General features: G+C 41.1%; 1 protein-coding gene across 1 annotated transcript in view; it reads left to right on the top strand.

The window, feature by feature from the left end:
- The window catches only part of SEMA5B (semaphorin 5B), a 249,948-nt gene that overhangs the window by 159,975 nt on the left and 76,054 nt on the right, over positions 1-13,919 (top strand). The gene's annotated exons all lie outside the window — the stretch shown is intronic.

The raw sequence follows: 13,919 nt of genomic DNA, 5'->3' as shown, positions 1-13,919 counted from the left end.
ACCCTTTGATGACCTCAGAGAGCTTTGGCCTTGAAGGTTTCACCTGCCTTCCCTGGGCTGGGCCCAAGGAAACACCACCCATGTGCTAAGAGGGCAGATGAGTAAGCAGGCACCAACTTGACTGTGCCAAAGGCCTCTCCAGCTCGTTGGCTGGAGGATGATGCAAGTTCTCATGTTTCAAAATCTGCCTGGATGTGGGACTGTGTAACGTGCTCTCTGTGGCTCTGCTTTGAGTTGCCTTTCCACCTTAGCCGTTCTGGGATACTGTCAAGCAATAGTTGCTGTGATATGGCTGCAAACGTTGTCAGTGGGAGAGAAAAGTTTGTTTGTACCTACAAAGGGGAGTGAGGAAACCTGGCTGTAGGGTATTAGAGAGTAGCTGAGTGCCACCACAGCTTGGACAGTCCATAGTAACAATGTACTTTCAGATATTCTGCTGCCACTGAAATACTTATTATCACCATGATTATACCTATCTGGTATGTTTTTATTGGTAACTTGACCAAGTAGGTGCTATTTCTTTCTGAAACTGGGGAGACCAAGCATGGGAATTCAATGAAAGGAGATGTGCAGAAAAATTATTTGTCTATTCTCTGTAAGGAAAATCTAGATAGCATAGACTAAACAGCTTGCTTTTAGCTTGTTGTAAGGTGAGGTGGTTTCCAGCCTACTCCAGTCTGTGTTCTCCTTTCTCTGCACCTGAAGCTGAGATGGTGATATTTGTCCTTTTAAAGTTCTTTGGAATACACTGATTTTTAACACCTACATATTACGCAGAAATGATATACATATGTAAATGTATAAAGTGAATCTGTCTTAGTTGTGAGACTGTGAAGTTGTTATGTTCTGCATCATGGTATGTGGAGTATTAAGCAGCTGTTATCTTCACCTCTGCCTTCTATATAAGAAATTTTGCAACTTCAGAGCATCGCCATCGACGTATTTTTCACTACACTTTTGTAAATTGCTTAAATGAAACTCTTTAAATGTGAAAATTGAATTGTTAGGTTGCAGAACTTAACCCTTCAGATAAAAATACTTAAAACAAGAACCGTTCTATTAACTTGTTTTAAAATAAGAGATCACCTTGGAAAGAACTGGGGGAAAGGGGATTAGTAAAAATATTTTTCCATCTGAAATACTTCTGCCAGCAAATTGGACCAAGTTCAGTACATTATTTTAATTATTAGTTAACCATTTCAGAGAGGAGACAAGGCATGGCTTTCAGTTTTTGAGAGAGTGTTTTATTTCCTTGTAAGTAAAGAAAAAAGGAATAGCAGGGCTGCAGCCATTTGAATAGACTGCAGGGTAGCTCAAAGAGAAAAGATAGAAGCTTTCTTCAGAATGACAAAAACAAGTTCTGAAATTAGCCTGGGAGTATTAAAAGATAAACTGCAGTTGCCTAAGAAGAGATGATTTTGATGCATGGGACAGAAAGGAATGATCAATGGTTCATGAATATACTAGTGGTAAACACAGTGACAGGAGAAAAAAATGTCTGTGGCTAATATAATTGTTACAAATTTAGTAGCTTTTGCTATGAAATCAGTTACTGGAGATTTAAGAACAAGGCAAAGAAAAACTTTTTTTCAAGACAAGATAAATGTGAAAACACTGAAAACCACCAAAAAGGAGTCTGACAGAACAAGCACAAAGAAGAAGTATGCTGCATTAAGCCTGTTGGGGAATCATTTTGTATCCCTCAACTTATTTATAAGCCATATTCTCAAAACTCATTTGTAGAATGCTTGACCTTGGTAGAGATCTGCTACAAAAGTGGTAGAAAGGAGGTAAGCAAGGGGACAGGTGGCAGAGGGAACATGACAGCAAGGCTTGAAGTGAAGAAAATTGGAGAATAAATCCTGGGTTGTCAGGAGAGTGCAAACCGGAGAGCAGAACAGAGTAGCTGGGAGGAAGGGATAAAAGATGCTGCATCAAGAGTCTTCTTTGCAGGAGAAGGAGCAAGTAAATTCCTTGTTGAGATGAAGCTTGGCAGAGCTCACTACAGCATCAGGTGCTGACGTCTGGTGTTGGAGAAGAGGAGGCAAAAGCAAAGCAAACTGTGACAGACCAAGCAGGGAGTCTGAAGGCATCTGTTCCCAAGCCGTAGGAGGAAGCTAGGTGGATTGATACTACACACAGTAGTCAAGTTCTGGCCATTTACAGGAGCAGCAGGTGGGGACTGCTTTTATCCCAACACAGAAGGGGCTAGAAATACCAAGAATTTTGATGGTGGGGTGGGAGAGGGGTGTAGAGTTGTCATCCCTAATGCTGCTGTCCCTTTTGATTTAAAAATTGTGTGCTCCCATTCTACAGCAATAGATGAAACTTGGGAAATATTTTCTAGATTCTTGATTAAATCAATCCCATTGCTTTTATTTAAATTGGTTTCCTAGAGAAGTATTTGATTTTGTATTGATCAAGTGCTGAACTCAAGCACTGCATGTACTACTAGCGATGTAATGGTATTTGGAGTGTGAAGCTTTTGATTTAGATCAAAAAGAGTAAAGAAAAAGAGTTTTGGGTCCTGTCAGACTTTCCATTTCCCCACTGATCATTAATGGGTTGCTAGATCTCATGGAAGTAAAGTTATAGATAACTGTAGCCTGTTTGGAGTCTTACAGTGTATTTAGTACTGGATGGATTTTGGCTTCACAATTAATTGGAATTGCTGAGTAATAGAGGAATTGGGAGAAGTGTGCGGGGAATTCAACACTGTTGGTTCTTCACTTTCTTTGTACTTAAGTGCTCTGTGCTGATAGAGCACAGATGGTCTTAGATTAAGGAAAAAACATGCCAGAACTGCAGTCTAGGCTCAGACTGGGAGTTAAGCTTGACATGAAATAAGCAGAAGGCTGTAATTAGCTTATCAAGAGCATTAGGCACCTGGCGAAGGATAGCAGGTTTCTAATGCACAGTGTAGACAGAGAACAATAAAAAAGATACTGAAATCTGTTTTGTGAAGCATGGGCGACTTTTCATCACTGGCTTCCTCTTCCAGCTCAGTCTGGCAGTGTCTGAAAGGTTCTACTTTTTCTTGGTCATTAGTGATTCATCAGAAGTGACATTTTCTGACAGCTTGTGATTGTGAGCACGAAACCTCACAGAAGTCAAGAGAGCCAAAAGGTCAGAATCTAGGTGTGTTGCCAAAACCTTCCCTGGAAAGCTCACGTCACACTTGCCTGTGTAACTTATGTGGTTCCTGACTGCAAGTATCAGTCATCTCACTGCTCCCTTCAGTTCTTTCTGCCTGGTTTTTGCAGCTGCCTGATGTCTTTCACCCTTACCCTAGGTTTGAGGTTCAGTGGGGCAAGGATTGCTAATTAACCGTAAGCAGAAATGCCTAGCAGAGTGCAGTCGAATTTTCAGTGTGCTACCACTGTAAATGTCAATATCCTGCCATCTAGGAACAGCAGGGCAGATCCTTTCTCTAGACACGTAATAGAAATGGAAACTCAGGTATGCCTGCTGAATTGAATGGAGAAAGTACACTCACTCCATATTTTTTTAATCAGAGGATTTAGAACTCATTTGCCCATATTCTTGAAGCTCAAAAACTATTGTTTGAAATGGAGAAGAGCGGGATGGAAAGTTTGTTTTCTCTTCTGGTCTTTGTGCAGCTTACACTCAAGTGGGATCTCCGTTTTCACTGCGCCTTGCAAAATTTTCCCGGTTTCTCTGGCTTGCATGAAACTGGCCCTGGCTAATTAAAGTAATCACAAAACTTTCCTTTGGTCTTAATGCATCTTTCATTAAATTAAAGGTTTCCAGTGCCTTTCCCCCTCCCACCCCCACCCCCTCACTTTTGGTTGCACCACAGCAAGATTAAGTGCACAACCAGAAAAGAATGTTGATAGGATAAGCCGAATCACATGCACGTTTTATTTAATTGTACACTGCCCCCTTTTTTCAAGCCAAGACAGGACTCAACCTATGCTCAACCTCTTACACAATTTTAATGAGAATATATTGCAGTGTTTGTTATGTGAAAGAGTATTAGGCCTCCCCTAATGCAATAGATGTGATTATCTAAAGAAAAACAAGAGGCGCAGAACAGTGAAGTTCTTCATTAAACCTGAGTTCTTCATTAGTCTCTTTAATACTGCATGGTGTGCTGGTTTTGATTCCTCAGTCTCAGCATAATTTGGGGGAAAATCAGATCCAATTGGGTCATTTCCTCAAATTTACTTCTGCTCTTATTCAAAGCAAAGGGGTAAATGCTGAACAAGTATATTCAGTAATGTACCTGGAGAGGAATAAAGAATGCAAGACTACCCAACTTATTTTAGAAAGCTGATAATGCAGAGAGGTTTTACTTGTGCTTTAAATAATTATATTTTTGATTTGAAGCGTGTGCAGGGAGATTGCCTTTCATAGTTTAACTCTTAATGTGGATGTACAAAAATGCACTCAGTTGACTGTGCAGAATTTGTCCAGTCTGTCTCAGAAGCAGAAGAAAAGCATGTATATTGGAGAACCCTTAACATCTCTACATAGCAGTGAGCTTCAAAGACACACAATGGCAAGGAAATCCAGAGTAGAAAAATGAAGGAGAATAAAATTGCCTTGCTTGATGGAGAAGTACAAAGAAGACTATAGCCATGGTAAATTGATTTTGTACTGAATATGGGCTGGTCCATTGGAAGGGTTTTTGAACCCTGTATTCCAGAAATCATTGTACAAAACATTAAGAGGGGACTGCTTAGAAGTCTTGTCACATCCATCAGTGGAGCCCACAAAAAGGAAGGAGGGATTTAGTTCTGAATGGCAACTCTGCCAAAGAACATAAAGGGGTGGGGATGGACATCTTTTGGCAGTAGAAAGGTCTCAAAGGAAGAATTGCCTTCGTTTTACCAAGGGCGACCATTGCTGTGACTCTGTTCGTTGGCTGGCTTCTTAGAAATATCTTGCTGTACCTCGTTTGTGGTTACTGAAGGGAAAAAAAATAGAAAAAGCTATTTACAAAATAGTGCTGGAGATGTGAGAAAGAGTGCTGTGTGGTGCCCACCTGGCCAGTCCAACCATGCCTGTGTGTGCATTGGTTGTAGATATATATTCCAGACTCGTGCTTGACTGCAGTGGAATTTTTCTTTGTTTTTGACTGAGTGTATTTTAACTTCTTAATTTAGTTATTTTATTGATTTATCATGTAATCTTATGTTTTTGTATTCTCCAGAATATTTAGTAAATGTTTGTTGTCATAAGTGATAAAGTGAATGTGACATGGCAAGAAACCAAATTCCACTGTGAATGTTAATTACCCAGTTTGCTAAAAGTCGTCTCAGTTTCTGTATGCTTTTGATCTCCAGTAATAGGAAACAATGTAAGTCATCCTTCCCTAACATCATCTGTGCTGTTCTCCAGTTCTGGCTGTTGTCATTCATTTCAAACTGGCTAGAGATAAGAGCTTTAAGATGGTCTTTTACTTTCTATGCCAAATGTCCTAGTTAACTAGGACTGTCAGCTTGCATTTGACCCCATGCATACTTTTGCAGGCTTTAAAGCAATAGTAATATCCAATGGATTAAGTTTTCAAAAGAGATGGTGAGTATTCCCATGCAGTACTTGCAGTAAATCATTGCCATGTTAAGCACTTTCAAGCAATGTGAAGTAGATCATCAGCAAAATGAAATCATTGCCACAGACTGACATTTTTCTTTACATGGAATGATAAAAATACAAACAACTAGATAGTGGAAACAGAAATCCAGTGCCATTTTTATCTCTGTTTTCCAGAGCTGTATCTTTCTTCCAAAATAAGATCTTGGCATGTTCATCTAACACAGTTGCATAAATACGTAGCTGTCAGCATAAGCTCTGCACACAGCCACAGCAGAGTGTGTATTCCTTCTTTCTTTACTGTTATAGACAGTGCTGCAATCTGATCTGTTGCTAAAACCTGTAATCAGGGTGTCATTCCTGTCTTCCATGGGCCTTTTAGTCCAGGTGTAGCAACTTTTAACTCATACCCTTAGCAACTGGTGTCACTAGGTCACCAGTGTCTCTGCACCCTTACACTGATTCCCCTTTCTTTGGAATGTATCCTTGGTGGGCTGTATTAATGTTTCTATTAGACAAATTAACAGGCATTTCACAGGCCTACTTATCACTTCCCTTAAGAGGCTAACCTCACTTTGAATTAGCTTCTGAAGCCAGCATCTCTCTTCCCCTTGGTTACATGTGCTTTCTCATCTAGCTTTCTTGCAAGTCTTCCCTTTTTGTGTCTCAGAAGAATCTCATTCTTGCTATACAAAAACTCTTATGGTTACAAAAACTCAAAATGAGTCATATGAATGACTGTCCACTCTGTGCACTGCTGTCCACTGCCACCTAATGCTTCTCATTATGCTTATAACACATTTTGGCAAGACTATGCTGCAGTTAAACACAGGCTTACACAGGGAGTCCTGAGCCTTGATGGAGGCTTAGGCACTTACCAACGTCTCTGACAACTGCAAAGTTGGATGGCAAATCTAAAAAATCTCAAATTCTTCTCTTTGTGAGATTCAGCATTCAGTTACAAATGTTTTAAACTAGGATTGCTGAAAGTATGCTTAAAGTACCGGTGAGTCAATCCGCTTGCTTCAAACATGAGTTTGAATGTGACTGTACCTCCCCAGGGTTGAGCTGGCTGCTCTGTTATAAGCTGTCCTTTGTACACTAATATTCACAAAGGGCTGCAAATAGCAAGTTGAAACCTGGATGTGACTGTAGTAATTGTTTATCTTGCAAAACATGTTTCCATTTTAGTAGTTGGTATGAAATGTTGTTTACTGAAACTTCAGACAGTTTTCTTTCATAATAATAATTGTATAGTCCTTTCTATCTGAATGCCCTGTAGAAACCATGATCTGTTAAGCCTCAGAAAATACTCCTTCTAGATAAGGAAATGAACAGTCCAGAGTTGTAAATTCCTTCCTGACACTGCAGAGGGGAGGGGAGGCTGAATTTATGGGCCTGACAGTATTTAATGGAATCTCCTGCAGGACAAGCGGAAGTTGGAGGCACCAAAGCTCAATTATGGTTTTGGTTTTGTGTGTCAGGCTATGGCATTTCCTAGGATGTCAGAAAGAAGATGACTGGATGCATGTCATGGTGCTGATCTCTGCACCCACTTTCTGTACAGCTCGATTCAGCAGGTGCACATTGTGATATTAGTGAAAAAATGCTACTGAACTCATTTTGTACAACACAGGGAAGTTTTAATCCCTAAGAAAGCAAAGTTTGGTGCTAAACTCTGCCTCTGACGTGCTCATTGGCTTTTCCTAGTCAGTTGACCTCTCTGTGTTTGTGATTTTCCCTTCCTCCCATGTGCCTGTGTTGTCTGCTTAACTTGTGAGCGCTGTCAGATAGAAATTCCTTCCTGTAGCATGCCTGTATATTGCCTAGAAATATAAGGTCACCATCTCAGTCCATGCCTCTACGTGCTCCTGTAAAACAAGTGTTTAAAAAAGGATTGTGAAGCTGGAAGAGGGGAATTGGTAGTGTTAGCCATCCAAGAACTTGAAGCAGCTGACAACATTCCCCCTCTGTGGTCTGGGTGCAGGCCTTAAGCACAGGGATAGGATAGCAAGAGGCTGGTGTTTCCTTATAGAGAGGAGTTCCAATTCAGAGATTAAGGCTACCAAAACTGGAACTGCTTGTGCATGTTTGCCAACCTCCATCTTGTGAGTGCTCCATTTCGAGGCCTTCCCAGCGGACTGGCGGCCGAGCCCTCCAGCAGAGCATGCAGCCAGGCCCACACTGTTGGTGTGCATGACAGGCACGTTGTTTTCACGAAACTTGCAGCTTAACTGCACCCCGAAGGCCCTCAGATCACTTAAGAAAAATCAATTAATAATTTGATAAAACACAAAGCAATTCCCTTCGTCCATGTTTCTCCCACACCAAACAAATTGACCGAATCCTGCAATCATCCCTCATACTTGTCGCTGCACACAGCAGTGACTTGCAATGTGCATAGTGCAGAACTACTCAGTGACTCTTGTCATTATGTCCTTTTGGTACTAGCTATCTGTTTCTCAGACATGTTTATCACGGTTTTAATAAATTACCTGTGTTGGAACTTCAGTAAGGGCCCCCAGGGTATTAAGCTCCTGTGCTCTGTCATTAAGATGTTGGGTTTCAATAAGTTATTATTTGTAGAACACTGTAAATGTGCCTTGTCCTTGAGAGACAAAAGGCAATGCTTCAAAAAGGAGTTTTGCTGTCCACCTGTAGACTAAGGCAGCAGGTCTTTATAGAGAATTTCTGGAGGATTTAATAGGACAAAAGAAAATAAAGTAATGGGAATGTCTTTGCAATATACTTCATAGACCTAAGTTAAACAGGAGCCTTTTCATGGATTTTCTAGACAAAGTCCTGAGAACTATCTTTCAGAGAATTTTTTCTTCTTAGTGCTAGAAGACCCAATGCTTACCAATTTTTTTTTTTTTTAAATGCTGTAGAATTTACACTGGCACAGTCCTTTGTGGAGACTGCAAGGTATATAGAAACAAACTTACAAAATACTTTTGTCATTATCAACAAGAAATACAGATTTGCATACAGGGTTGCATTTTAGAGGTATGATATGTGTCTCTTGGTGTAGATGGAAAGGATGAGATTGGAATCAAGAAGGACAATGAAGTGGTCCTGGAGTTGCCACGGTGTAAAGAACTCAGCCTGCATCTGAATTTAGAAGAGTTCTTAAGTATGTGATTAAATAACTGGTCAAGTAGGGTATGTACTTAAATATGTGCTTTGCTTCCACTGAATTTGGCAGTACTAAATGCAGCACAGGAACATGGTCCCTCCACGTTTTCCACTCTCCAGATTTGGAGAAGTTTCCACACCTTGCTACGGGATGAGCTGATCCAAGAACAATTTCTAAATGGAAGCGAGAAACACAGGAACCGAGGGCTAGTATAAGGACTACAGGAGTTGCTTTTGAAGCAATATTTTTTTTCTTTTTCCAGAGGTACATTTCTGTGAACATAGTAGCGCCTTGTACAGTTGTTGGAAAGAAAGCTGTAAATAAATACAAGGGAAAAGAAATGGTTCTGCCAGCTCTGTTCTCCAGTGCATAATAATTGTCATCTCACAGCACCTCCTTCCCACCTTCCTCACACATAACTCAGCAGAGGGTGACCCTCATGGCACAAGAGAACTAAAATCACCTCTTGCTCCTCAGGCAGATTCAGGAGCCTCCTGTGTGTGCTGCAGGGGGATGATCGAAATGGGAGCTCCTGATGCCTGCTGTCCCCGCAGGCTGGAGCTGGGACATGCAGTGCTACTTTGGCATTTGCTGATGTTAGCAGGAACCTGAAGAACTCATCACTTTGTAAAAAATACTAGACTTCTCACAGCTTCTGCTTTTCTACAGAAATCCTGTACTTGTTTGTTCATCTCTGTCCAAGCATACACAGTGTATATGTTTGTATTACACTTTTTTTTTCCCACTAATAGGAGAGAACAGTGTGATTCTGGGTATGACTGCAGGCATGCTTGGCTGCCAGTAGCTTGTACAGAGCACTCATGTAATGGAATTGAGGTTGGTAACAGATGGATAGGTTTGTATTAAGAGAGTTTAGAAATTAAGAATGGGTTTAATTTGCCCAATAAATATGGAAGTAGCCTATTCTTTTCCAGACTTCACTTTCTAGTTTAAAAGCAGAGATTTGGGGCTGCTTTTGCACAATAATAAAACCTAGCAATCCGACTTGTGCAAGTACAGTGCAGGGATTAGTGTATGCTTAATCTGTTAAATTCGTATGTGTTACTTGAAATTATTATAGATTGCTGGCCTGAATGTAAAAGCTGGTCCATAGAAGTAAAGGAGATTTTCACATCAGCATTTGAGGATGCACGTAACTATTGATAACAGGATTTGCTAGTGACAGACAGGTACTTTGGATGCCAACACTGGGATATGCAGGTAATTAAATAAATGTATCTAGAAAGCTTCTCTCAGCAGTGTGTGCTGAATAACTGATTTGACAGCACATGATGAGCTAGAATTTCTAGATTACTGTTGATCTGCAGTCTGAATGGGGAGCAAACTGTGATGCTCATAATTAGAGGAGACATTAACTCTTTCTCTGCTTCACTGTGGCATTTCAATGCTCAGACACTGAGCTTTAGCCACTGTTGCCCATTTCTGCTAATTTTCTTGTTGGCCAGCGTTAGGCTGTGTACACACAGCTATGTGACTCTCCATTTTTAGAAAATCAGCCTGCATAGAGCTCTGGTCCATGCAACTGTGCTGAATGGAAGGCACATTAATTGCATTTTCAGTTCAGGGACCAAGTTGCCTATCTGCACAGATGGCTGGGCAGTCCTGTTCAGGGCTTGCATTGCTCTTGTCTCACGCAGCAGCTGCAGCCCTGAGCTGGTTGTTTCATTCACATGGCATATGAATCCAGTGTTCTTCCATTCTGAACTTGGGCCTTTGTGATTGTAAATGAGGTCTTCAAAGTGATGGGGAGCACTGTTAGAAGCTGCATTTCTTTTGGAAAGATTTGTTTGCTTGGTTGCTTAGGCATGTGGCAGGTAGGAAGCAGCTAGGGAAAAGTGCACACTAACCTGCATTTGTATGTAGCCCTCTGCTAGCTTTGTGATATTTTCATCTAGGCTGTTTTCCATGACCCATGCCATGAAAGTTTTTTTTGTTTGTTTGTTTGTTTGTTTTGCTAAATGGGTCCAGAGGGTTTCCACTCTACTGCTTTGGATGAGCAGGAGGTACAAAAATAATCCCAGATAACTTTTCTGGAGATGGGAAACTATAATGGCTTGAGCAGCTGAGAAAATGAATAATAAATTCAGGATGATGACTCAACTGAGTGACCAAAAATGCCTGGAGGATACATTTCATACCTCAGCCTAGAATGCAGAGGCAGTTTTCATCAGCAAGAAGAAATAGTATTCATATGGTTTACTGAGGAAGTTGAGGAAAGGAGGGGGGAGGCAGCAAAGCCAGTGTGTAAGAAGCTGGCTATTGAGAAGCGTTAAGATCAGGTAAGGAGGCAAATGAACAAAGCACCCCTTAGAGCACTTGGTCTAATGTGAGTGTAAGCAGGTGTCTGCATCACTGGGTGCACACAGGTGTCTTTCAAATGAGAAATCTTTCTGAAGGTATCTCTCCTGAACAACCAGTATACAGTTTGATTTAGGGGCAAAATGAATCTCAGGGAGAGGAAGTAAATGTAATTAGCAAAGGAGAGGGTTGAACGAATGAGTGAGATGCAGGAAGGAAAGCACAAGCATTACATTGGGACTTTGCATAGAAAAGCTCAGGACAACAGAGATGACAGGAGGGATATATTCTGATCTGAAAAGACATCTGATCAATCAAGTAAAGAAATCAAGCCAGGCTGGAAAGCTTATGTGAAGGAGCCTGCCCAGGGCCTCTCACCAGGTCCAACCCAAAGGCCATGACTACAGCTGTATAAGCTGCCTGGCAGAAGGATTTGTCTTGTCATCAGGTCAGCTGGCTGGTGTGCTTTAATACCCTGAAGTACAATTATTTAAACACATATTTGCTGCTTGGCTTTGCAATTATATTTTTATTATTGACACGATGTTCTGCTTTGCAGGGTCATAAATATTTTCTTTGAGTCACTAGAGGTCATTGGAGTCACTGAGCCCTCGACTAGTTTCTCCCTGCCCCACCAAAGATGTGTAAGATTTGTAAAATATGCTCTGAATTGCCGTATTGCTTAATTATCCTTCTAGCTCTAATGAAGTGCACCCTGACTAATGGTGCAGTCACAAACAACATGTTCCCATAATTTGAGCTATCACCAAGAACTTCTGTTATCGCTAAGACTCATCAAGGTGGTGCTTCAGAAGGCTGAAGGGCACTGTTGCCTAATAAAATAAAATATTTTGGCACCAAAAACATAGCTGGAGGGGATCAGTGCTCTGACATGAGCAATGTTTACGATGTGCCTCAGAGCTCTGTGTGCAGGTGTCTGGCAGGAAGAGCAAAGTGTCCCTTAGGAGGCCAGATTCGTCTCTGTTGCTTTACTACAGTTCCAGGAGACCCAGAGTATTTGCAGAGAAGCAGCATCGATTTCTGTAGTAACCAACAATTTTTGTTTTCATTTTGTTCTGTCAAGTACCGTTAAGTTAAAAATGAGCTGTATAACGGTGAGTGCTCTGTCCCTGTTTTTGAAATGGAAAGAGAAGTCACCTAATAAGGTATCTCTTTTCTGGAGTTGTTTTGTATTAAACTTCTGAAAAATTGATCTGAGGTCCAAGACCACAGTGGATAGATGAACATGAGACAGAACTGGAACTAGAGATCAAGACACCAACGTGCAGTTCGTTCACAGACGTCAAACGTTCCTGGCAGTTGCCAGTCAAAATTCTTTGCTCTTCTGTCTTGGCTTACCGAAGTGAGCTTTCTCGTCTGATGACATATCCCCTCTCAGGATATGGCTAAGTGATCCTTTCCAGATAGATCTTATTCCAGCTCTCACAAAAACACTTCCCAGGCACAAGCTTTTTGCCTTCAGACCCAGTTGGACTGCAGTGCATGGGAGATATTTCCCAAGAGACTCCCAGGGAAATATCTCTACTTCCCCCTTCTCCCACCAGGTCTTTTCATGTGCCTATAAGGGCTTACTCCAAGCCAAATGGGACTGGATGCTCAGCTAATGAACAAGATGTCATTTTTTGGAGTGAGGCACAAGTACCCCTTTTCCAAATGTTGTATGTATATGCTTTCCTGGGTGGTAGTATTTCTTGTGGTTACAAACAAGTGTCTTCTTGGAACTGAGTTTTGGGGGATCATTCATATCTTCTTATCTTTTCTCCTGCAAAAGTGAGATTTCTTGTGTGTCGTGGGTAAAATTTCTATGGAAGCCCAGTATTAAAAAATAAAAATAAAAATTGGCTGCCGTGAGAAAGTTCAGGAAAAGTCAAGATCTGAGCCAAACTTCAAAGCTATTTTTCATGTTGGTAATGGATTGGAGGGGGCTGGGTGGGGGGAAAAGAAATCCTGGCTCTTTCAGAGGAGCTTTGGATCTGTATCTGAACTTTACAAGCATGGCTTCTCCCTGAGAAACAGAGCTATATTTTTTGTATGCAGAATGATGTATTATGTATAGTGCAGATGCTTATATGTATTTTCACCTCCAGCTAACAATACCTGCTTGAATTTGTTAGGACTGTTTTTAAAAAGTACTGGAGGTATGAAAGTTACAGAGGGCACAGAATGATTGGGTCTGTTTCTGAATTTCTTTAAATCTGAAGGTTCTGATACATCTTTGCTGGACTTTTCTGGTGAAGGTGTTAGTCAAGGTTGGCCAGGGAATCCCACTAGCTCATGGTTGAGGTCTTGCCGTTCCCAGACAGTAGTGCCCTTAGCATCCCTTAGCCCTCCACATCAGGATCTGAACCCACTTCTCTGGCACCATAAATTACCAACCAGCCTTTCCTGGCTTCCTGTCTCTCTGGGTTTTGGTCATCAGCTCTCAATTCTCATTTGATCCAGCTCACTTCACTGCAGGATTACTTAGAAGGTGATCTTGAGGGTAAATTTAAGGAGCTCACCATATCTGTACAGGGCTACTGGGTTTTGCCGTAGGGAAAGTTCTCATTTTGGTAATGAAAGCTGGTGGTTTTAGGTGTTTTGAGAAAGGGTTATGGGACTGGGGTCTTGGACCTTCCAGTTGAATACTGATCAGAAGTTGTATTTATGTGTAAATCAAAGCCTTACCTCTGTTAACATTACAGTTGATTCTGCTTCTGGACATTTCATCTTTTTGTCATTTGTGTGCACTGTGAGCACAGTGGGAGTGAGATACATGTTTACCATCACCACATTGCTTGCAAATTGTGTTGTATAAATTGGCTGGAGATACTTGCTTTTGTGTTGAGAATCTCTAGATTTGGTGGTTTGTGATATTGTCATGTGACTTGTGCATTTTGGTTTC

The sequence above is a fragment of the Cyrtonyx montezumae genome, unplaced genomic scaffold (assembly GCF_038088225.1).
Source record: "Cyrtonyx montezumae isolate F1298 unplaced genomic scaffold, pur_monq_1.0 scaffold_7, whole genome shotgun sequence".
Taxonomy (NCBI): domain Eukaryota; kingdom Metazoa; phylum Chordata; class Aves; order Galliformes; family Odontophoridae; genus Cyrtonyx; species Cyrtonyx montezumae.
The sequence above is the reverse complement of the archived record's forward strand: the minus strand, read 5'-3'. Positions and strand labels throughout refer to the sequence as shown.